At 40.6% G+C, this 25,160-nt stretch overlaps 1 protein-coding gene across 4 annotated transcripts in view; it reads right to left on the bottom strand.

Moving 5' to 3' along the window:
- The window catches only part of PCDH7 (protocadherin 7), a 1,071,285-nt gene that overhangs the window by 618,034 nt on the left and 428,091 nt on the right, over positions 1-25,160 (bottom strand). The gene's annotated exons all lie outside the window — the stretch shown is intronic.

The following is a 25,160-nucleotide window of genomic DNA, read 5'->3' as shown; positions in this document are numbered from 1 at the left end:
TTTCCTTAGTGACACTGGCCTGATTTTTTTTTATTTTCATTCAGGAATTATTATTTGTTTGGTGGACTTGTTTATTTGTCATCTTTAGTTTTGTATTCCATTGTGTTCGCATTATTGTTTGTCATTTACATATACTTGGGGCCTGATTCACAAAGCTGTGATAACTCAGTTATCACGCCTAAAAGACTTTAGGCGTGATAACCTTTGCACTGCTGAGTTAGCACCGTTTTGGGCTCTTTATCGCGCGCAAAGTGCAACCGCGCAACTCCGCGCGCAGCGCCCATAGGGTATAATGGGCGCATCGCACGCACTGCACAGTGCGCCGCACGATTGCGCGCACAAAACTTTGCGTGCGGGAATTTCGCGCGAGTTTCATTTTCGCGCGAGCTTTTCACAGGCGTGCAAACACTTTGCACCGCTTTGTGAATCAGGCCTTATGACTAGATATGTTGACATTGAGGGGATATTTTAGTCGCTATTCTACATTGATCCTTATAACATTACTATGAGTTGAAGCAGTTCCTTTCATGTTCACTTGCTTACGTAGAGCCTTATTACTAACCAATTGATGTATTTTTTATTAATTTAGCTGTTTTTTTTTAATTTTCTACCCCAAGTGCATACCATTAGCATTGTATATGAGCGTTCCCTGGGAAATGATAAATCCTTAAATTTTAGACCGAATGCAATTTGTTATAGTATATCTCATTTTGTTTATTGCCTCATATTTCATGTATAAAGATATTGCATGGCAATATAATATATACATTCATTAAAATGACTACATCCTAAACGTATCTCACATTAATTATTGCATGATGGCACCCTGCAAAATGAAGCGGAAATTCATGTAGATTATAAAAGGAGATTTAACAAGTTCGGGCTCCACCACCATGTATAATTGATGGAGGTTGTAAATGCTCTTGTCGGGCACCAGAGTGGAGGCATTTGTTAGGAAGTGCGCAAACTCTGATCTATTTGGCATTCTTGATAAAGCTGCTAAATAAGCTATTTGTTATCCACCCATTTGCCCTGAGTAGGTCAGACTCCTGACACTTCAAATCTTGAGGAGGGGACCGTCAAGACGTTGATGAATGTACGTGTAGCTGGGTAACACAGCAGGTAACCTGCTACTGATTGCAAGCAACTGTTTTTAAATGGTCTTATTAGAAATAAGCACAATGAAATCAAATCATCTATTTAACTTATTCACAAATGGATGATGCTATTGAAAACAACATCACCATTTTATTAGGATCTTCTTCAAGTCATGGGAATAAAAGGAGCAGTAAACCCATTAATATTTTTTAATATTTTCATTCAAGTACAAAGTCATAACACCTTTTTCAGACTAAAAATAGCCACACAGGATACAATAAAGATTTGATTTTCCCAATTCTCAAGATTTTTTTTTTTTATTTGACCGAGAAATCTTATTGAATTTCCTGTTTTTGCTTTTTTTTCTTCCTTCTCTATATGTCAGTCAGGAATGGCAGATAATTCTGACCATTTTTTTTCCTTCCAGAAAATCGAATGGTGTAGTATTGACCCAAGTTTTCAATCATTTTTTGCTTAATTGAAAATTTAAACATAAGTGCGAGATACATTGATCAGGTGTTGCAAAAGTTACAATCAATTTAAAGAAATTGGCAGTGGCGTAGCTAAGGAGCTGTGGGCCCCGATGCAAGTTTTACAATAGGGCAAGTTTTACAACAATGATGGTGCACCAAAACCTGCCAATGGCAACTATAGTGTCAGAGGTGCAAGAAGGGGATGGGGAACAGTTTGTTAATGATTACCACTATTCAAAGTATCTATAGAAGTGATTATTATGAGCACAGAACCAATAGAGAGCTAATACTACCGTTGAGGGAGGACCCTTTGGGGCCCCTCTGGCCCAAGGGCCCCGATGCGGTCGCAACCTCTGCAACCCCTATTGATACGCCCCTGGAAACTGGTAGTAATGCTCAAATTGAAAAAATAAATAAATAAATGATAAAATAGAACAATTATACAAGCATGTAGCTACCTTAAGATGTGTTAATGTTAAAGTAAATATATTTGTTCAGTTGTCACTATTAAACTCTTTTATAGAGCTACATTAATCCATGCCATGCACTGATGAGGATCAACCAATCCAAAAAAGTCTGTATGCATGTTGGATTAGTGTGGCTCTGTAATATTAACAAACTGACACATCATTGCATTCCAGTGGATCTGGAGGTAAGGATGATTTGCACATTCAGCAGTGATGCACTGGGATACATCTCAGAGCTCACTCCAACTTGAATTATCGCAACTACCTTCTGTTTTAAGAAGGCAAACTTTTGTTTTATATATACAAAAAAGCTGAAAATTGAATATGTATCCTATGTGGCATAATCAGTGGTTTGCTGCTGGTCTGGGAGAACTTATGCAGAAGCACCTGGTATTTAACAATGAATATTTTCTAATTTTGCTCTTTAATGCTGTGCACACACATGAGAGAAAAGTCTTTGAAAATTAGAAATCAGTCTGCTGCATAGGTTTTGCAAGAAGGTTTGAACAAGGAATCATGCTAACGATGATTTATTTACACATGCAAATGATCAGTTCATGCTAAACACCCAAGAAAAAAAATTGGTTGTCTATTTACTTCCTTCTTCTTAAACCTTAATCTGCTTACACAAAAGTTAAAAAGTTCTAAAATACACAAAAGTAAACAATATCTGACAAGTCCCTGCCATCTTTGCCCAAGGCCCAGAACAAACAGTTTTGTTCATTTTTTTTCTTCTACTGGACTCAATGGGGTTGAGTCACTAAAGTTAGCGCTGTGTAACAGCGAGAGTTATCAGCTGTTATGCACACTATAAAACGTAAGTGTCTTAATTAGTGTCCTTGCACGCTACGCACGCTATCGGCAGCATAGCATGCCTAATCTGGGAGCGGGCACTCTGCACACGCTTTGCTGCTGAATTGCAGCATAGCGAACGCTAAGAACTAACGCAGCCCCAATATCTCGTCCACATCACCAGCGGGTCCAGTCACATTAAGGCACCTAATCCACAAATGTCACTGTCAAAGATTGGCATGGGCTCCCCCTATATTGTGGCTCAAAAGTGTATTGAGTCTTTGACACTGAGCAATGCAAAAGGGGGACACCTAAATTACATGCACAGAAGAGTATGATTTCCATATCTGAACCCCGTCTTACTCTTATCCTGGGTTTCAGCACTGAACATTCATGAGTCTGTTGCCACTGTTTTACTATGTCATGCTAATAGAATAACCGGATCTTCTACTGCACCCACAGCTAAGTTTTCCTTCATCAACAAATAGAGGGTTGGCAATGCATCCCTCATCAATAACATCTTCTTGAGAAGCATCCAAGCCCCTCAAGACAGAGACCATTCTTAGTCTCCTAGGAAGCATATTAGCTCCACGACAACTAAGCTCAAGGTATTCAAATTCACTGCAGGTGACATCACTGCCCTGATGATAATGAACAGTGCATGAAATGGATACAGAAGCATGTGCATGAAAATGGATAAAGAAGCTTCTGCCAGAACAGTGAGAGATGCTTATTGTACATTTATTCCGAGCAATGCCAGATGCCTTTTACAGCCCAGATTCACACACACTAACAAATTTCGTATTGTGTGGCAGGAGAACAAAATAATTCATGCTGTAAGCAGCATAACGGTATTGGATGTCCCGAGGAAAATGTTCTAGTATGGTGGACAAGTAAAAGCTGCAGACGCAGCATGCAGACTCAGTAAACTAGATTGCTCAGCTAACAAATGTCAGCACTCATTCTGTACTGCAGATGTACATCAGTTCATGCGTAAGCTGGGAAACACTACCGATTCCCATCATCAACAGGCAACACCATTATTTCTATTTACTATTTATATGTAGAGCCATCATCTTCCACAGCAATCTACAGAATATATAGTCCCGTCACTAACTGTCCCTCAGAGGAGCTCACAATCTAATTATTATTTAGTATTTATATAGCACCAACATCTTCCGCAGCATTGCACAGGGTACATAGTCTTGTCACAAAATGTCCCTCAGAGGTTCTTATAATCTAATCTCTACCAAAGTTGTATATCTATGTATGTATCATATAGTATATGTATCGTATTCTAGGGCTAATTTAGAGGGAAGCCAATGAACTTATCTGTATGATTTTTGGAATGTGGGAGGAAACCGGAGCGCACAGAGAAAACTCACGCAGACATGGCCTGGGGAGAACATACAAACTTCATGCACATAGCACCCTGGCTGTGATTTAAACTGCAGATGCAATGCTGCAAGACGAGAACACTATTCACTTCACCATCATGCTGCCCATATGGTAATCCCTACCTTGTATGTATTGGATTGTTGTGGGTGTAGGGGGTGGGAGATCACTGTGTATACTGCTATGAATGGCATAGTTGCTGCTAGGGGAGGTAGAGGTCAGTGTGGTTGTTGGGGGAGGTAGAGCTCAGTGTGGCTGCTGGGGGGGAGTAACTGTGGGTGTTGTGAAAGGTAGAGGCCAATATGGGTGCTGGGGGAAGGGTAGGCCACTGTGGGTGCTGGGGGGGGAGTAACTGTGGGTGTTGTGAAAGGTAGAGGTTAATATGGGTGCTGGAGGAAAGGGAGGACACTGTGGGTCCTTTGGGGGAGATCACTGTGGGTCTTGGGGGAGGTAGAGGTCATTGTGGGTGCTGGAGGAAGGGGAGGTCACTATGGGTGCTGCTATGAATGGCATAGTTGCTGCTAAGGGAGGTAGAAGTCAGTATGGGTGCTGGGGGAAGGGTAGGGCACTGTGGGTGCTGTGGAAGGAAGAGATCTGTATGGGTGCTGGAGGAAGGGAAGGTCACTATGGGTCCTAGGTGGAGGGAGAGTTCAGTATGCCACACTAGGATTCCTGTCTAGACCTCTTCACTTGAAAGTGTCCCCGGCGGGGCGGAGCATGGGTGGGCGGGACTTATCACGGTCAGGGGCGGAGCTTGTTTTTCCAGCGAGAGGGGCCTTTTTTGAAGGTTTTAAAAAGAGGGGGGTACCTGGGCACCCATAGCACCCCCCCCTCTGCACGTGCCTGTATGTATGTGTTGTGTAGAGTATGTATTGTAGTCTAAGGACATTTTAGAGGTAAGCTAATTAACCTATCTGTATGTTTTTGCGATGTGGGAGGAAATCAGAGAGTCCGGAGGAAACCCACACAGACACAGGGAAAACACGGGGAGACATACAAACACTGTGCAGATAGTGTCCCGGCTGGAATTCTAACCGTAACCCCGGCACTGAAAGGTGAAAGTGCTATTCACTATGCAACCATGCTGCCCGGTGGCACTTTTGATGGCTATGAATACCCATACAATATAATATGTAATAATAACACTAATAAAATAAACATACAAACTTTGCCAATTCTTTTTCTTTGGTTAATAATATGTCCCACGGGTGAAGTTTGGGCTTGAAATGGGTCATACAAGATCAAATGAAACCCCATATCCCTTTTATAGTGAAATGTTCATGGATCTCTATAGTGTTTAATTCACTCAGAGCTGAGTTAAAAGTAAGTTTTCTCCACAGTAAGTTTCTTTTTTCTTCTAGTCTCACATGGTGCTGCCTCACTGGCAGCGTGCAATCATTTAATTCATTATACAGCTAATTCATTTGGATGTGCATCCACTGAAGCGGTGCAGGAAAACTTAACCTTGAAAATGTGTCTTAAACTTTAATGTCCCTCTCATCTGATTCTTTGACCTTGACATCTTGTTATCTGTGATATGGCCATGTTCATTTTAGCTGACAATCAGGTGAACTTTGAACTCTTTCATACATGTGGCCTTCCATGGAAGACCCTCATGCTGATCTTGTCACCAGCCACATGTCTTCCCAAAAGGTCAGAGAAGAAAGAGAACGGCAGGATACAGCAGGTGCATCACATAGTCCTATTTTATTACAGCTTAATAGAAAATGAATAATTGAAACCACCAGAGATATCATGACCATCACTGTAGGGTATGGAAAGAATGGATCAGGTGTTATAAGCAGCAAGGGTCAAACTGCTGGGTGGGTACTGGCTCTTTAAATGAGGAACCTATTTTATCTGTTGTGGGGGATCAGATATTGATTGGACCTTTTTTCTCAACTCGACACACACAAGCAATAGAACACAGCAACACACATGCATGCAGCTACATTTGAGTCGTCAGCAGGTGCTCGTCAGCCAATCAGGATGCACTGTCATACACCCTTTACCTGCCATACCACATCTAGCAGCCATTAGCATTCAGGTGGGAGGCTTCAGTTGGACGCAAATCGCAAGATTGCGTCGCTAGCAGGACCGCCCCGTGCAGGCATCCCTCCCACAGGGGTCCCTCCCTAACCGCTCACCTGTCCGCCATGTCCTAGAGCTGAAAAAAAACTTTTTGAGGCAGTGTTGGTGGCTTTTCTGGATGTGAGAGGTCCAGAGCCTGGGTGTGAGAGGTCCAGGCCCACCTGCACTCCCCTCCAGGTATCGCGCATTGGCCTTGGGGCCCTGGCCAGTGAGAGAGGTCCGGGGCCCCTGGCCATCGTGCGAACCAATCGTGTGTTTTTAAACTTTTTTCTCAACTCCCAGGTACAGAGTCTGCCCTTCAGGATAATAAAGTCTAATGTTGCATGGCTGAGTGAGAGTAATAACAGTATAAGGAATGTGTACGGGGATGAGGTTAAAGCAGAAGTAATACTGCCGTAATATCATGGTTATAAGGAATATGAGACATGGACTCCAGTGAACTCATACAATGCACAATGGAATCCAATTAAGTTAATGTGCCTTATTCCTCATATTTTTGGTATTACAACTATATTCCCGTTTTAAAGGGAACCAAGCACCTTTTTGTACTCTGGTTTCTAATAGCTATAGGAGCTGCCATGTTCCCACTATGCTTCTAGTTTTCCATTATTTATCCAGGGAAAGGTGTGAAGATAGCATCTGTGACTTCTTTTAAACTCTTTGAAGCAATACCAAACCCCCTGTTAATGAAAGCTTTTGTTATATAATTGCTAATATGTGCAATAAAACAATTGCATCAGTCCTTAACTGCCTGAAACCTCTGTGGCTCGGAAATAGGGTAATAAAGCCTCTGCTAAACTTTTGAATGTGAAAAGAAATGGTAAAATGTAATGTCTTTTTTTTATTAGTGAGTAACATTGTTGGCATGCATATTTAATGTGCTATTGAGATGACCTGGGTGCTAAAATTGGTGCTCACTTTAAACACTATCACAAAGTTGTAGTCCCATAGTTATATGAATGATTCGGTATATTTTATCTTTGTATGTCTTTTGTTTGTCAGCATTTATCTGTTGAAAGATGGGAGAGACAGAGGGTTGCGCAAAGGTAAAATATGTCTAACTGGTTCCTGGTATTTATTAGCATTCTAATTATGTGATATCATGCGTTATTGTATATTTCACATTTAATTAAAATGTTCCTTTTTGGAGAGCTTAAAAAAGTTAATAGTATACATTTATTAAAATTAACATCAATACATTTTTCTTGGTACGTTTGAGTGTTAACATCCTTGTTCTATTTCATGTGGTTCACATTACTGCTTTGTGTGTCATTTTGGGTCTGTTATCGCAGTCAGTGAGCTGAACATACTCGTTAATTAACCACTTCACGACGGAGGGGTTTTACCCCTGAAGCACCAGCGCTATTTGTGCCTTGCAGCGCTGCTTCCATTGATTGTTTTCAGTGATATGATTGGTTATTGGGGACTGGGGTCCCCATAACCAATCATTGCACTGCAGAGCGGGGGTGTGTGCGCGCGCGCGCGGGTCGCGGGGGCGCGCGATCGCGCGCTGCACATTTGTTTACATTTAATTGTTATCAATGGAGACTGCTTCTGTTTGAAGCAGTCTCCCATTGTGTCCGCAATCGGCGCGTCTAATTGGATTTAGGAACGCTTGTTCCTAACATCCAATTAGTCACCTGCTGTGCTGGCTGGCTGGAGTGTGCGCGCGAGGTCCCCGCCCACTCCCAGCCAGTAAACAAACAAGTGCGCCTTTCTCCGTCCCTGGGGGTGAAGCAGTGCGCAGAGGGACGGAGAAATTTAGCACTGGGGGGGTAAAGTGGTTAAAGTACTGTAGTGAAAATAACGGAATGAATAAAATTACTTTCTTTTTTTGCAATAATTATTTATATTATTAATTTATAGTAAGTGTTTGCACACTGTAAAATATTTCCTCTCTGATTTCCAGTCTGCAGTTTATCACAGGTGGCGACATTTTTGTTTACCAAGTGAGTAAAAGTTTGTTTCACGGGGTCTAACACCTGGACTTTCTAATACCAGCAGTGATGGGCCGAAATTTTGCATCGTAATCATAATGCGACATTTCAGGGAAAATCGAAATTTATTTCATATGTAATAGTAGTATTTCATCATTTTGCGTAATTTCCGCACAATTTTGCGCAATTTTCTGCCGACTTTACCAGTTAATAGCAAAGCCCCCATACATGCTATTGCTACCAAAATTGGTACATATGTTAAGGAGAATATTGAGTACAAGTCAAAAAAAAGTTTGACTTGTACTTTTCAAAAAGACTTTGTAGTTTTTGAGAAAAACTATTTTAAATATGCAAAGAAAAATGTTTTTTAAACTGTCATTTTTCCAAGTTTAATAAACAGTTTTCTTTGCATTTTTGGAATTGGTTTTCTCAAAAACTATATGTTGTTTTTGGAAAATCCTTTTTTCCCATGTACCCACTATTCCCTTTAACATACATAGCAATTTTGGTGTCAGTAGCATATATGGGGGCTTTGCTATTAACCTCCAAGGTCAGCACAAAAGTAAGTAAAATTTCGCTAATTTTTATGCAAAGTTGTCTATTTAGTTTGCAAATCGTAATTACATATATGCGTAATTGTGAAAATGTACGTGAAATTTTGTAAAATCGTAAATTGATTACGATCATCACTGAATGCCAGTGGGAAATTCATGCCAAAAGTCCCACCAAAAATTACGGAGTTGACACAGAGTTGGGTTTTAATCCCTAAAGGGCAGAAATCACAGTACATTCCTAAAAATAATGCACTGGAGTGGTACTGTGCCTGCTATGGGTGTCAGTGGGCTGTGGAGTGTCCCACACAGAGAAATGCAATGGTTCTATCAGAATACAGTGAACAAAAGCACTGGAGTGGTACTGTGCCTGCAACTTAATGTGGCCACAATAGCAGTAGTGTGCACAGCTCTGGGTGTCAGTGGGCTGTGGAGTGTCACACACAAAATAAAAAACAGGAGACTGATGTACTAGCCCTCAAAAGGGCTATCTGGGGTGCTTTCAGCAAGTAGTCAGTGAGGAACAAGAACACAGGCCTAGCTAACGCTTTCCCTGCCTATCTGCAGCAAGTCTGACCCTGCTCTCACTAACAGCAGCCAGCAGAGAATCCAATATGGCCACCGCACCTGCTTTTTAATAGGGGGGTGGGGGTCCAGGAGGGGGTGCTAGATGATTGGCTGCCATGTGTCTGCTGACTGTGAGGTAAGGGGTCAAAATTTGGCTCCATGATGATGTATAGGGGGTGGGTCAAACACGTCAAATGTTCACAGTTCACCAAGAACGTGTACAGCGGAAATTTACCAGTAACTGTCCGCCGGCAAACTGTTTGGGCCATCTCTATGTAACTAGTACAAATCTGCTTCTCGCCCTAAGTAGGATCTGGCACAGTAATATGTGAGGCGTATTGTATAGGACGGATGTAACAAGTGTGGCAAATTAAAACAGTGCATACCACTTGGAATCTTAGGTCAAGTACTATTAACTCATTACATCTCATAGTTGTGCCCAACAGCGCCCAGGGTCACCATCGTAAAAGATAAAGTATATCTACTTAAAGTCTTTGTATTTATCATGGACTTTTCTGAAGGGCAAACCTTGTCCTAAATATGTATGATGTTTCAATTAGGAAAAGTAGCGAATGTGTAATTATTATTATTATTTTTTTATTGCAATCAGAAAAAACAACATGAATCTCTGCAGGATCATCACGGCGGCATAAATCCACGGCAACATGGTGGGTAAGTCACAATAATTTTGCTTTTAATTATGTGCGGTGATGACGCTCTGAAAAAGCCTTCCATAATCTGCATGCATTTCTTCTCCTGGCTGATTCCATTAATGAAACACTATTTGTTCATAGTTTTGCTCCTTCTATGGACGGTTATGTGAAAAATGCTTTCAAATATGTTAGACATGTTGTGGAAATGTCTAGACATAGATTAGTTTGCCCTTGAAGCTGTATCTACAGTCTGTCTTTCTTCGGCTTTAACTGGGAAATAAATAGGGAATATGTTATTGAAGAGAAAATCACTCAGAATTCGTAGAAATAATGAATACTGCCAAAGAGTAAAGGAATTGTGTATGAAGAATGGATGCTCATTTCATTTGTCCTCCAGTTGCCATGCAACATGGCCTTTCTGATGCAATATGGCGGAGGAAGTGGCGAAGATATAATGGAATATATAAACGAACTCTGGGTAATGCATAGAACTAGAAAATAACCGTACAACAGGAAGCAAAATATGGAGGTTTCCTGTGTCTCCTGCTTGAAACCTCCTCTATTAAACCATCTTACACTGACAGACCCAGGGAAGACCTGAAATATCATTCCAGAAGCTATTACATTCATTAGCAGGACTGGTGAGTATTTTTGGCTTGTTACGGAATGCCTATCATCTAGATAATCTCAGACAAGAGATGAAAGTAAACAATCAGGCTGCAAAAAAAAAAGTGTCGCTGGCTGATCATCATGTGTAGGAAAGGGAATAGATGTAGATCACAAAATGATGAAATTCTGGGTGATGTCCCCGCCCAAACATTCCTCTACTTATTAATGCACAGGAGTGCTAGGACAATTTGAATATCTGTGATCTTGTACAGCTCTGGCTGAAAAGTGAAAATTCTTTCTGTCCTTGTATTAGCCTGTAAATCTATTATTGCCATAATTAGATTAAAGTGACCCGGAAGCAACCTAAAACAAGACAGCTTAGATACTAAATCAAGAAGAAGAAAGGCTCTGGATCCCATAGAGCCTTCTCAGTTCTCAATGTCTCCTTGTTCCCCCACTGGCCCACTTTAAAATGTTGTGCCTTTGCTAGGCCTTATGGATGTGAGCGCTTTTGAAGACCAGCAGCTCTGTACCATGCACTTGCGAGTACATACCCGCGCATATGCAGTATGGAGCAGCTCATCTTCGGAAGTACTTGGAAACCAGAGTACTTTCAAAGCCTTCACAAAGAACCAAAAGAGCTAATCGACCCGCAGGTTGAATCGCTTAAATGGAGGGGCTAGCAGGGGGACAAGGAGACATAGAGAGGACAGGGAAGACTTTACAGGATACTGAGCCTTCTCTCTTCTTAGATTAGTATCTATTTTTTCTTGTTTTAGGTTATTTCATGGTCACTTTAAGTATTTCCTTTCTGGAAAGGATTAGCAACTTATTCAGAAAGACACCTGACCCACTAAGGCTGGGACTCCATAAGACCTCAGAAGGCAATGAAGTCATCTGGCAGCAACATGCAGCAGATCCTATGTGTCCTAAAATTTGTGAGGTGGGATCTCCATGGATCAGACTTGTTTTAATAGGATATCCCACAAATGTTCGATCAATCTTAAGAAAATGTGATTAATCAGAGTTGATCTCCTTCTAAATTGCTTCATGGTCCAGTTCTGATGCTCACATGCCCAGTGCAGGTTCTTTTGGTAGTGAGCAGGAGTCAGCAGGCATGAGAAATCTGATTGGTATGCAGCTACATAGCCCAACATACTATACAGCAGCCTGTGATGTCCTATATGTTCCAACACTTTTCTCTCATGGTTAGCATGAGAGTAGCTACAGTAGCTCTTCTATGTGATCAGGCCAGACTGCCTAGCTACATACATCAGTGAGCCTAGGAAGGCCATGTTCCAGCTGGGATTGTCCTTCCTTGGACCACTTTTGGTAGCTACTAACCATTGTATAGTAGCAACTCACACACAGACACACACCACAAGATGTTCCATTTTAGGCATGTTTTGATGTCTTGCCATAACAATTTAGGCATTGTCAGAATACTTCAGATCCTCGCCCATTTTTCCAACATCGAACACATGATTTTCAAGAGCTGAGCATTCTCTTGCTGCCTAATATATTCTCCCCAGTTAACAGGTGCTGGAATTTTGATTTTCTGTTTTATTCGTATTCTTTTTTGTATATTTATATAGCTTTGGCCTCAATTCACGGAGCTTTATCAAACACTCATGGGTAAAATCTAATTTTGAATTTACTAAGGTGTTATAAATGTATTGAATGTTTTTTCAATGAAATTATCAATAAATCTATAACACCCTGGTGAATTCAAAATTAGATTTCACCCATGAGGAAAATTATCAAACGTTTGATAAAGTGTTTGATAAAGTTCTGTGAATTGAGCCCACTGACATCTTTCATAGCACTATGGTCAAGCATAAAGTAGTTCCTGATCATACATCCAGCTCACTTAAAGGGTATCCAAGATGCAAAAAAAATAAATAAAATGATAAGACTGGACTACTTGCAACATTACCTACCATTTCCTTCTTGTTGCTTGATAAAATAATTGTCATGTAAATTCCAGTAGTGCTCACAAAATTGCAAGCAGTCATAGCTTTTGGTTATCCTAGATCTACATAGGAAATTGTTACAAAAGGATGCACATCTTAAGATAATAGACACTATTAAAGAGGAATAACCTCAATGCTAAGGCAAAAAATGGGGTGCTGTGTCAAAAGAACAACAACTATTGAAACATATGGACAAGCACACCTTGTGATTTTGTGTATGCAATTCAAATTTGTATTCAACAAGGTGTCACAATCTACAAAAGTGATATATACAGTGTACAGAGATAACTGGCATGTACATAATAGATAATAATATGAATGATATGCAAATATACATATACAATAGACTCCTGGACACCCAGCATGAAAGGGCTATAAGAAACACCATGCCTATCAAGGCATATCAGGTTCTGTGCAAATAATGCAAGTAATGGTGTGAGCCAGGGCAAGGTCCATCATAGCAAATAATGTCTCTTTAAAAGTCCAGCTAGAAAAGTAACAGGTAACTTAGTGCAAAAGAGCAAAGTGGACGGAGGTGCTGCCACCCCTTCAAATTTTACCCAGACGTCAGCATTTCAGAATATGCTCTTTTTTCAATGGGTATATAGCAATGACAGCAATCTGGCAACCCAAGTAAGCGGCAGAGCGGTGGGACAGCAACATGCAGCAGATCCTATGTGTCCTCTCAGTTCTGATGCTCACATGCCCAGTGCAGGTTCTTTGGTAGTGAGCAGGAGTCAGCAAGCATGAGAAATCTGATTGGTATGCAGCTACATAGCCCAACATACTATACAGCAGCCTGTGATGTCCTATATGTCCCAACACTTTCTCTCTCATGGTTAGCATGAGAGTAGCTACAGTAGCTCTTCTATGTGCACAGAATCTGATATGCCTTGATAGGCATGGTGTTTCTTATAGCCCTTTCATGCTGGGTGTCCAGGAGTCTATTGTATATGTATATTTGTGTATCCTTCATATTATTATCTATTATGTACATGCCAGTTATCTCTGTACACTGTATATATCACTTCTGTAGATTTTGTCATTTTGTAACATCTTGTTGAATACAAATTTGAATTGCATACACAAATTCACAAGGTATGCATGTCCATATGTTTCAATAGTTATCCTAGATCTACCCCATCCCTTCTCATGACTTTGCTCTCCATCCTTGTTGTACATATGCCCTGTCAATGTCATTGTTTGGTCATTAGGGTGACATTGGGGGGCAACAAGCGCTGTACAGACACGCTGTTCAACTATAATGGTACAGTGTGTGCTGCTCAATGAAGAGGAACGATAATGCAGGGCAGCTGTACGAATTCTAGATTCTTGGCTGCCGAACGACTGCTCAGCCAAAGACTATCTAGCATGTGTACAAGGCTTTACTTTTGTATTTGAGCAGATGCCAGAGGATGCAATTGATTTTCTGGGAATGTGAATACTAATAGGCATATACAGTATGTTGCAGCTCAACTAGTAACTGATTGGCTAATGATAACCGATTAACTAGTTTTAACCAAAACCGGTATTTGAAGTATTAGCCGACTGGCTAGTAATAGCCAATTGGCCAATACTCTTAATAGAACTAGCCCACTTGGATTGGTAGGTAAGACTGTAAGTAGTATTGTTGAACTGTTTTTACATATTTTTGATGGTAATGTTAATACAGAAGCCAGCCTGCTCACTATTATTTATTATCTTTCCTACACCCACATGCCTCTTTGCTGCATATGACATAAGTTTGGATCCCGAGGTTAATAAAATAAAAGTTAGTTTGTACAGGTGAAACTCGAAAAATTTGACTATCGTGTAAAAGTTTCAGTAATTCAACTTAAAACGTGAAACTAATATATGAAATAGGAACCCTTTGTCGGGGTTTTGGATTAATTAGCTGATTCAACACTTTGAGCTTAGAATTTGAACATTTTCACAATAGTCTAATGGTCTGAGACTTTGATTTGGGGGTTTTCATAAGCTGTAAGCCATAATCATCAACATTATAACAAATAAAGGCTTGCAATATCTTGCTTTGCATGTAATTAGTCTATTTCATATATTAGTTTAATCTTTTAAGTTGAACTACAGAAGTAAATGAATTTTTGCACAATATTTTAATTTTTGGAGTTTCACCTGTATGTTGTCAAAGCCCAGACACCTGTTTTTTTTGCTTATTTAGAATAGAATTTTTGAAAATTGCCTGTTTGTATATACCAGTGTAGATTAGAAATTGCAGACATGGAATATTACAAAAATTGGCTTCTGTCCTGAATCTAATCTACATTTAGCTGTGTACGTAATTTAAAATAAGCATATCCAAGAGCTTACAGCACTAAGATATACTATGTCATGTTGCTGTCTGTAAGTAAAATAAGCAAAAAGGAAGGCACTGCATTTTAAATTGAGAAATGACCTCAGGCTATCTCTTCCTGAAGAGTATATTGTTATACAGACAGTGTGGAAAGCATCAGTATCTCCATAGCTTGTAATTAAGGTCTTCAAACCCTAAGTAGACTCCACGGGGTAAAAAAGATTTCTGCTGAAAATCCTGAGCTATTCTAAATTTCCTTCAGCTCTCACTAGGTATTTCCAGCGCCTCCATCGTTCGTGAATATTTAAGACAATCTCTTAGGTGGTTTTTTTGTGTGTGTTTTTTTCCCAGGGAGCCGAAGCTAAATTACTTGTCAACAATTCAGGTAGTGATTATTGGTGTGGTGTCCCGGACATTAACCATACTGACAGATGAGACATTTAACTGATGACAATAGTGGTGCAGCAGATTACTGGGCAACGTAGCTTTAGTCTCTTCAATGTCTTGATAGTGGCTGGCTAAAGATTCCGGAGTGTCAAAAGTCTGACCCGCTCAGAGCAAATAGATGGATAATAAATTACACGCTAAGTAGCCCTAACAAGGATGCCAAAGACATACGACTTTTCTGGGCACTCTGGTAAAGACAGCGCGAGCGTGAAGGGAATCTGTCATTAAGCTAAGCAGCTGTCTTGTAGGGTTTGCTACGGACTCTCAGGCTGCATGCGAGGTTCAGGGCCGTGAAGCACTTGTTCGGCATCACTGCACATGACTGGACTGCCCTGGAACAAGACGGGCAACTAAATGTGATGTGTCCCAAAAGCAAAGTGATTATTGGATGCCCTGACTTGCCTACCTCCATACACAAAACAAAACTAAGTGCATAGTTACTCCAGTCTAACAGAATAGCTTCACAAAAAATTAACAATGGGTACTGTATAAAAATATCCTCAAATAAATGGAAAAGCCATTCATATAGATATAAATGTTCCCAAATTACATGTCCAAAGTATTATCCAAGTTTTAGTCGGGACTTATCCCTGTATAAAGACAATTAAAATACTGCAGAGGGTGGAATTCAGTGTGAAGACAGTATATTATATTGCATTATGCTTGAGAAAGGGACCCTGCAAGGTCCTGAAAAAATGGATTTATTTGGAAATTAATTTAATCGTGTATTAAAACTTGATAAACAGACAATGTGTGTCCTGCATAGGGAGGGGAGGAAGAACCACAGACTGCTCACACATGAACAAAACTTGCCAACCCCAACATTGAAGACATTTTTATGGTACAAAAATGTTGTATCTACCTTTCAACAAAAGCACTTTCAAAAAGGCTTTTTCAGCATTAGTTTTGCTAAGAACTCTTGTGGTATTCTTGTTAGCCTAAAAAAAAACTAGAAAATGTACTTTACTTCTTAAGATCGTGTGATAACCTCCAATAAAACAATTAAACCTCGCAAACTGTCCACATCTCCACCAAATAATGGCAAAGAGGAGAGCCATCAATACCACAGAGCACTTTGTGTTATTTGTAAAATGCAGGTATGGAAGTAGAAAGAAGAATTCACGTATGGAGTGAATTTAATGCTAAAATGGCCCAAAATTGCTCCTTTTAGAATTCCCTCCACTAAATGTCCTCACCTTTGACAGCTGTTGAAAGATTTGGCAATTTGAAGTTTTTGCAAGCTCTATAGAACCTTTGGGGATTCAAAATTATTAAGGTTTTTCAAACCACTTAATGACCCAACAAACATATTCTTTGTGGATTACAAAAACGGCTTTGACAGCCTCAGAGGTCTTTGATTGTATTTACTGAGCTCAGTGTTCAAAGCCTCGAAGGGCTCTTATTCATGTATAAACATAACCCGTGAGCTCCTACACCATCACTTGTCTATAATTTCATTCACAATGAATCCTCTTAATGGACTTTGAAAATGAATAACTATTATGAAGCAATGAAGTCATTTGTACTGAGGCTTTAACAATAGTTAATAAAACAACATAATGCAAGCCTCATGTTATTGAGAAATGGACCACATGTATAATCAGATCAGAGTTTAAGATGGGGGCACAGCTCTCCTACTTATGTTTCAAACAATGCGGACCGGTTAATTAATTTACTGACAACATCTGCAATAAAGTATAATGAATGGTTCCAAAGAATGGATCAATTAATAAATCAAAGCAAGAGACTATTCCAAAATCCAACGCTACTGCACTCCAAGATACTTCTCTATAAATATGTTTAATGAGATACAAATTTTTACAACTTGATGCCAATTTTGTTGCAATTCTTATGCAGTAAATGTAAGTGTGTATAAGGCACATTATTAAAATTTGGAGATATTCTAACTGGGAAGATCAACAGAAAAGCATAACACAGAGAATCGTTTGAGTATAGCTATAAAAACATAATAAAAGATTACATTAAGAAAGGAAGCCAGTGTAAATAAAGTGTTGTAAATGCATCAGGAAGCACCATATCAGTAAAGTTGCGTCCATGGTTAAAGAGACACTGAAGCGAGAATAAATCTCGCTTCAGTGCTTATATTCAGCAGGGGTATGTGTGCCCCTGCTAAAACGCCAATATCCCGCGGCTGAACGGGGGTCCCTTCACCCCCAAACCCCCCCTGCAAAATCTACGACCAACTTGGCCGTAGATTTTGCTGCTGTTGAGGGAGGGGTAACGGCTGCAGCCCTGCCTCTCAGCGCCGTCTATCAGCGGCGCATTGCCGCCTCTCCCCTGCCCCTATCAGCGAAGGAAGACTGAGAGGGGCAGGGGAGAGTCGGAGATACGCGCGGACAGACGCGCGTGAGGCAGGGCTGCGGCCATTAGCCCTGCCTGAATGCGGAAGAGATCCCCGCAAAGAACGGAAGGGATTTGAGAGGTAAGGGACCCCCGTTTAGCCGCGGGATAGCGGCGTTTTAGCAGGGGCACACATGCCCCTGCTGAATATAAGCACTGAAGCGAGATTTATTCTCGCTTCAGTGTCTCTTTAACTGGAACACAGGCAACTGGGACTCTCAACTGACCGGCACTTAAGGAAGCCATGGTGGTATGCCTCTTTCCCATTAATGCAGAGCAGTGTTCAGCAGAAGACCCTTACCAGAGCCTTGGGCACTGGTCCTCTTCACTTTGTACAGCTGCCAGATGCTCTGTTGCATCCTTTGGCTTCCGATGTGTCAACTGACATGCATTGGGTCATGTGACATTCATCGGGAGCCTACAGAGGATGCAGCAGAAGTCAGTCAGAACTATTCCACCCTTAAACAACAGGTGTGGGCCTCAAATAAGCCATACAACTTGATGTGTTTCACAAAACAGGGTTCACTTGGTCCGGAATATAGTTGTACACATTGACTGTAACTAAGCAGATGTACCTTGTAGACCTGTTTGTAATTCCTGACAAAACAAACTTCTCAGAAGGATGTTGTTTGCCATAGTAAACAATGGAGGGGCAAGCAAGGCAATACAGAGCAAAAGGGTAAAATATAATTAGTAGTGTCTAGCGAATATATAGCTTCCTTTTTTATCAATGAGGGTTTATTGTATGTTTTTTTTTTCTTTTCTTTTTATAAATTACTGGATGGCAAAGTGGTAGGAAGTGTAGGGAAGAACACTATAATAATGGTATAAGTCCCAATCAAGATTAAACCTTTCTGGCGAGATGAGGAGGGGCAGAAACTCAGAAAAGAGTTGTAGGCCACCTCTGGGCACGCATCATCAACCTCTAGGGACCATACTAGGTAGCCCTGTGGGTGGTTTCAGCAAATGAAGCCCTCTGCCTCTCAATTTAGCCCACCTTCTCAAGGAGCTCCAGAAGAACACCATGCTTTTGTGGATGACTCCACTGATTGAGATTGGGGTGTTCATTTTTTTTCTTTACTTTTATGGAAAGAAGTAAAAAACGAGAATAAAAGGTAGACGAGTCCAGCTGTATGGCCTACATGTGCAAGAATATTTTTAATACTGAAATGCATAAGCATAGCCTTTTATGTGTACTTGTGGAGAGATATGTCTTGTGCTCTGGGAGATTCAGCTCAGTGATCTGCAGGTTCTTAAAAGTTTCGCATAAGTTGCACATTGTAAACGTGTCAGCACGGTAACAAGCATTTACGCGCAATGATCCAGTGCAACATAAAATAGCATATTAATCTATCACGGCACACTTTAAAAAAAAAAGCAAAGTAAAATGTAAAAGAAAAAAAAGCTACCTTCTCTTCTCTTTCTCGCTCTCTCTTTCTTTTCTTTAAAAAAAAGTGGATAAAAACCAGGCAGGAAAAACAACCAAGACATTTCCTTCCTCCTTTTCCTGCTAATGTGCACTAGCAGGAGGCTCCACTATTGATTTAAATTGCTTTCCCTGTATTTGCTTTTAAAGTTGATTAATCCAGTCTTTTAATATATGTGCAATGGACATTTTACTTAGAAAAATTGCACGGCTCCAGCGTGTTTGTCCCCGGGGCCACTCTAAAAATGAGAAAAGGATCTCCGAGGTCGTTTCCTTCATCAAATGAAAATAAAACAGAAACATTGTTAACTGGTAAAATATGCTTCTCTAAAAGGGCTTTGATCCTAGTCTATCTGCTAAAGTGAAATTTGAAGTGCTGGGAGGCAGTGTATGTGCGCCGGGCGACAGTGATCCATGGAGTCACACGCCACACACTGCCGGAGACCTGCTAGCACACGGAGGGGCTGTGTTTGCTGTTGTGAGGCCAGGGACATCTATGCAGATTCCCCGAATAAACAGATTAATGAAGACAAAGTAGCGGCGAGGCTCAGGTGCCTGCTCTTCCAAACAGCAGCATATGTTGCCGCTCGTGACGCTCGCAGGCTTCCTGGGATATGAAACGTATATTGGAACATTAAGGGCCTGATTCACTAACCAGCGCTAAGTGGGTTTTACCCACGTTAAGTGGCTGTGTGCGCGCTAATATGCGCGATCGCGGTGCGCCAAAAACTTCGCACCGTTAACGTCGTACCGGTCACGCAGTAATTCGCCTTTGTGCGCTAAACGTCACATTGTTCACACGAAGAATGCGACATTTAGCATGCAAAGGCGAAATACCGCGCGAACGGTGCAGCGTTAACAGCGCACCATGCAATCAGGGACGGATCTAGGGGGGGGCAGGCAGGTCTCTTGCCCCAGGCGCAATTTGTTGAATTCTTAAAGAGGTGCCAAAATTTGGATGGGGAATGGAAGTTTAGGCGCCAAAATCTGACTTTTAGGCACCAAAACCTGACCTTTAGGTGCCAAAACCTGACCTTTAGGCGCCAAAACCTGACGTTGCCCCAGGCGCAACTTGGTCTAAATCCGTCCCTGCATGCAATGTTTCGGCACACCGTGCTGTGCGCAATCAGTACTGACTTTGTGTGCGCAAAATACTTAGAGCCCTAGTTTGCATGCCCAGAGTCTTTAGGCCTGCCAACTAGGTTAGTGGCGGTTAGTGAATCAGGACCTTAACCTATTTTGGTTCCTGGACGTAGAAACTACGTCCAGGAACCATGCGCGCTACCGCGCGTTCCCGCGGCCGAACGCGCGTGCACGCGCACTCCCGGCCGCGGATTCAGTTGCCACGGAATCAATGCATCGGGCTATGGTGCCCGATCACTGATTCCTCTCCCCCGCTGAAAAAGCGACAGCTTCTCTCGGAAGCTGTGCTTTTTTCTGGCCATTGCCTCCTCTCTGCGTCACTCTAAGCGTGTGTTACGCTTAGAGTGACGTGATGTAAACAAACTCATGGCCGCCATCTTGTGGCCAAAAAGTAAAACTACAACTAAAAGTAAAAAATATTTTAAACAACACACAATTACATTATAAAACTATAGTTTACATCCCACCCTCCCAAATAAAATGTTTAATATAAAAAAAAAATTACAATAAAAAAAAAAACATGTAAATATTTACCTAAGGGTCTAAACTTTTTAAATTTCAATGTAAAGATGAAATATTTCTATATTTTTTTTTATTTTAAACTTGTAAATAGTGATAGATGCAAAATGGAAAAAATGCACCTTTATTTCCAAATAAAATATTGTCGCCATACATTGTGATAGGGACATAATTTTAACGGTGTAATAACCGGGACATATGGGCAAATACAATACGTGAGTTTTAATTATGGAGGCATGTATTATTTTAAAACTATAATGGCTGAAAACTGAGAAATAATGATTTTTTCCGTTTTTTTCTTATTCTTTCTGTTAAAATGCATTTACAGTAAAGTAGCAAAATGTACCCCTCAAAAAAAGCCTAATTGGTTGCGGAAAAAACAAGACATAGATCAGTTCATTGTGATAAGTAGTGATAAAGTTATAGGCTAATGAATGGGAGGTGAACATTTCTCAAGTGAAAACGACGGAACGCGAATGGGTTAATGTATTCATTAAGGTGGACCTGAACTCTTGCACAGGACAGAAGGAAAACATAGAGAAATGTACCCTGTATGTATTTAGAGTGTTTGGCCTGTCTAATTACCCCTCATCTGTGACTAATCACAAGTTGTATTTTGATCCCTCTGCTGTGTCAGCTGCCATGGCAGATAAGCTCACAGGATGTTAACAATATGTCTGCTTCCATAAAAGCAGGAAGTAGAAACACTGCAGATTTATTGCAGGATTTGTATCAGCTGTAAGGCTTTGTTCACATCTAAAATCACAATAGTAGCTGCCAGCGATTGGCTTTTTTTGGGGCGATTTTTTCCCCTCCGGGGCACTTGGGTGGGTGCAGCATTTTTTATAAAGTTCTTTTCGAAGCGCTTTTGCAGAGGGATTCAGCTTTTTTCACTTCCTGGCTCAAGTCAGGAAGTGAACTCTTTGACCCAGAAATGAATAAATACAATGGGCTCGATCCACAAAAGGGTGCTAACTCAGTTAGCACGCCTAAAAGCTTCTATTGATTGCGCGCAAAGTTTAGCGCTGCGCGGCACGCGCAAAATGTCTAAAATGTCACACTAAGTGCTTCTAAAACTTTGCACCGGGTGCGCCCAAAACATCGCATTGTGTGACTTTTCGGGCACGCCGCGCTAAACTTTGCGCGCGCTGACTTAGTGCACTGAATTTTGCATATCCTAAAGTGCTTTAGGCATGCTAAGGGTATTTTAGGCATACTAACTAAGTTAGCACCCTTTTGTGAATCAAGCCCAATGTTTTTATTCATCAAAGTTCTGGGGAAATCGCTATACAAAGCGCTTTTTCAATTGCACCTTTTGCAATTTCCCAATAACTTCTATTGAGCAAAAACACTCAGAAAGTGGTACAGGCAGCGCTTTGGTGAGCGGATCAGAAACAAGCTGCTCAGATGAGAACACTCTCATACAGTAGGGAATCCTTGCACAAGCTTTTCAGAGCGATTTTCAAAATTGCCGGCGCTTGAAAAAAGGGCACAAATGCCCTAGGTGTGAACAAGCCCTAACAAAGAATTTTTTTTTCTTTAAAGGTTATTATGCTGTTGCGCATCTTTTAGAGCAGTGAGGAAGTCCTGAGTTCAGGTCCGCTTTAAAACCGTTTTCAGTCATGTGCTTAAACAATGGCTGAAATGCGTCACCCTCTGCCAACGTATTTATAATTTAAAGTCCTGTCAGTCTTGTGATTCGCATGAAGCAAACAGTCAGATGACAGATCTATGACAGCTTTCTCTGACGCCTACCTGCTCATGAATATGCAGTGTGATGACGCTGACTCATGGTCACTCAGCTGTGCAGTGTAGGAGGGCTGCGCAAATTCCAACAGGAAGAGAGACTTTTTGTGAATCATGCCCCATAAATAAAATGGGGGTTTGAAAATTAGTATTCAGTGGATGAAAAATTCATTTAAAAATAAAACAAGGTGTAGCATGGAGAAGAAATGTTAGGAAACCTATTCCCTCCTCCCCGTGTGCTTTTTTTCCACCACCATGTGGACTCATCTGCCATATTTATCTCTACATTAACATAGTAAGATAGTTTGGTTGAAAAAATATTTCTGTCCATCAAGTTCAACCAGAAAAAAAGGAAAAAAAAGCATCCCGAACCTACAAATATCCCAGTTGATCCAGGGAATGGCAAGAAACCTTACAAGGCCTGGGCCAAATAGCCTTAAAAGGGAAAAATTCCTTCCCAACTCCAGATGGCAGTCAGATAAATCCCTGGATCAACCCTCCCAGGAGAGTTGATCCAGGGATCATTGTGTAACATTGTTTAATGTAGTAATGTTTCCCCTTTCCATTGTAAAGTCTTGTGTTATAAAGTTGTTATAAAGTTTAATAATAATAACTGTAGGACAAGCAAAGGTCAACCTAACAAGTTTCTGAAACCATATTTGTGCCACACAGCTAAAAATATACCAAAATATAAATTACATTAAGGTTACCCAGGGACAGTAGAGGACAACTGATTACATAGGCACAATCTTACCACCCATATCATTCTACTATGTGATAGCTTCATAAACTTAAATGCCCTTCTTGACTGAGCATGCATGTTTGTGTGCATGGGGAAGTAAGGCTGAATCAATGGGGGATTGGTAGAACATCCTGGAGGAAATAAAAGCTATTAGAAGGATATTGCTAACCTACCTGAGAGATCGGTAAAAGCTCTCTTGGTGAAGCCGCACTGACTGGCTACCCATCCAACCAGGAACTGTAAGGCGTGCAGAAGATCCTATCCTGGACTCCACAGGATCACAGTTTCAAATATAGACGTAATGATCTGCACCACCTTTAGAAATGTATCTTCATTTATTTAGTAAAAAAGACTTAGGCCCGGTGCACACCAGAGGAGTTTTTCTGAGCGTTTTGAGTTTTTAAATCTGCTGTTAATGTTATCCTATGTGTCTGTGCACACTGGAGCAATGAGGTTTTGTAAAAAACCCCATAGCATTACATTGGGAAGAGCTTTTGAAACCTCTAAAAGCTCTTCCCAATGTAATGCTATGGGGTTTTTTACAAAACCTCATTGCTCCAGTGTGCACAGACACATAGGATAACATTAGCAGCAGATTTAAAAACTCAAAACGCTCAGAAAAACTCCTCTGGTGTGCACCAGGCCATACAGTTTAAAATAAAGAACTGTGTATGGCCCATATGCAAATCACTTTTTTACCTGAGTTATCTACTAGGTGATATTTTCACAACTTGTCATAAAATGTCTTTTAAGCCACCAGCAAGCTAAAAAATTCTCTAAATAAATTTAATAGTACTTTTCAACCAACTTTTGGGTACTTTTTCAATGGTAAAATGCTGAAAATGTAGTTTAAAGAGAAGATCAATGTGATCTTCTAGGTGAAAAAGTGAATTGAATATGGGCCCATGTCTTTTTTACTAAATAAATGAAGATACATTTCTAAAGGTGGTGCGGATGATTACGTCTATATTTGAGAGATCAGTAAAGGCAAGTTTTTTGCTGCAGCCCTGATGCGATATGCCCATCCAATGCAGCTAAAAGCAACCACACTTAGGCCTGGGACCCACTGAAAGGAGCTACCGGTATTGCGCTTTGTGTAGCTTTTTCTTACAGTGCATGTTTTATGGCATGGTTTCAGGTGATTTAAAAGCACTTGTTAATTTAATTGACAACATTTAGTACAGTGATTGCAATTCGTTTTTTTTTTTGTTTTTGTTTTTTCATAGTGGGTAGTAAAATCTCTGCAAAATCACTTCTGTACAGAGATTACAAAGCAATTTTGTAGCAATCCTATTCTTTGTATTGGAGCGCATACACTCCAAATATGCAGCAGGACCCACAATTCAATTTGGTGTAACCACAAGCGCTCCTGTGGGTTCACCCCCATCCACTTTCATTAGCCTACAGTTTTTTGGAATTGCTGCTGATTCCAAAGCACAGCTGAAAGCACCACTGTGGGTCACAGCCCTTAGGAATTATCATCTCACGTCTATTGACAGCTTTCCTTTCCGATTTCTGTTCTGCAAGCATATGTATCAGTAAATGTCTAATGCAGTACAGCACGTCAGGCAAACAGGTATTAACAAGGTATACAGGCCCATGTGCAATTCACTTGTTCTCCATAGTTTTCTCCTAGGAGATCATTTCTCATCTTTGATTTAAATTAACTTTGACCAATTTGCAATTGAAAAAATAGGTGGAAATGTACTATAAAAATTATTTTGTGTATTTTCTTGCTTGTTGGTGGCTTAAAAGGCATTTCATTTACACATTGTGACAATATCAGCTAGGAGAAAACTCAGGAGAAAAAGTAAATTGCATATGGGCCACAGTGTTCAATGCAATTTAACTAAATAATG

Source organism: Hyperolius riggenbachi, chromosome 1 (genome assembly GCF_040937935.1).
Source record: "Hyperolius riggenbachi isolate aHypRig1 chromosome 1, aHypRig1.pri, whole genome shotgun sequence".
In the NCBI taxonomy this organism is placed as follows: Eukaryota; Metazoa; Chordata; class Amphibia; order Anura; family Hyperoliidae; genus Hyperolius; species Hyperolius riggenbachi.
Note: the sequence above shows the minus strand (reverse complement) of the source record. Positions and strands in the feature narration are given on the sequence as shown.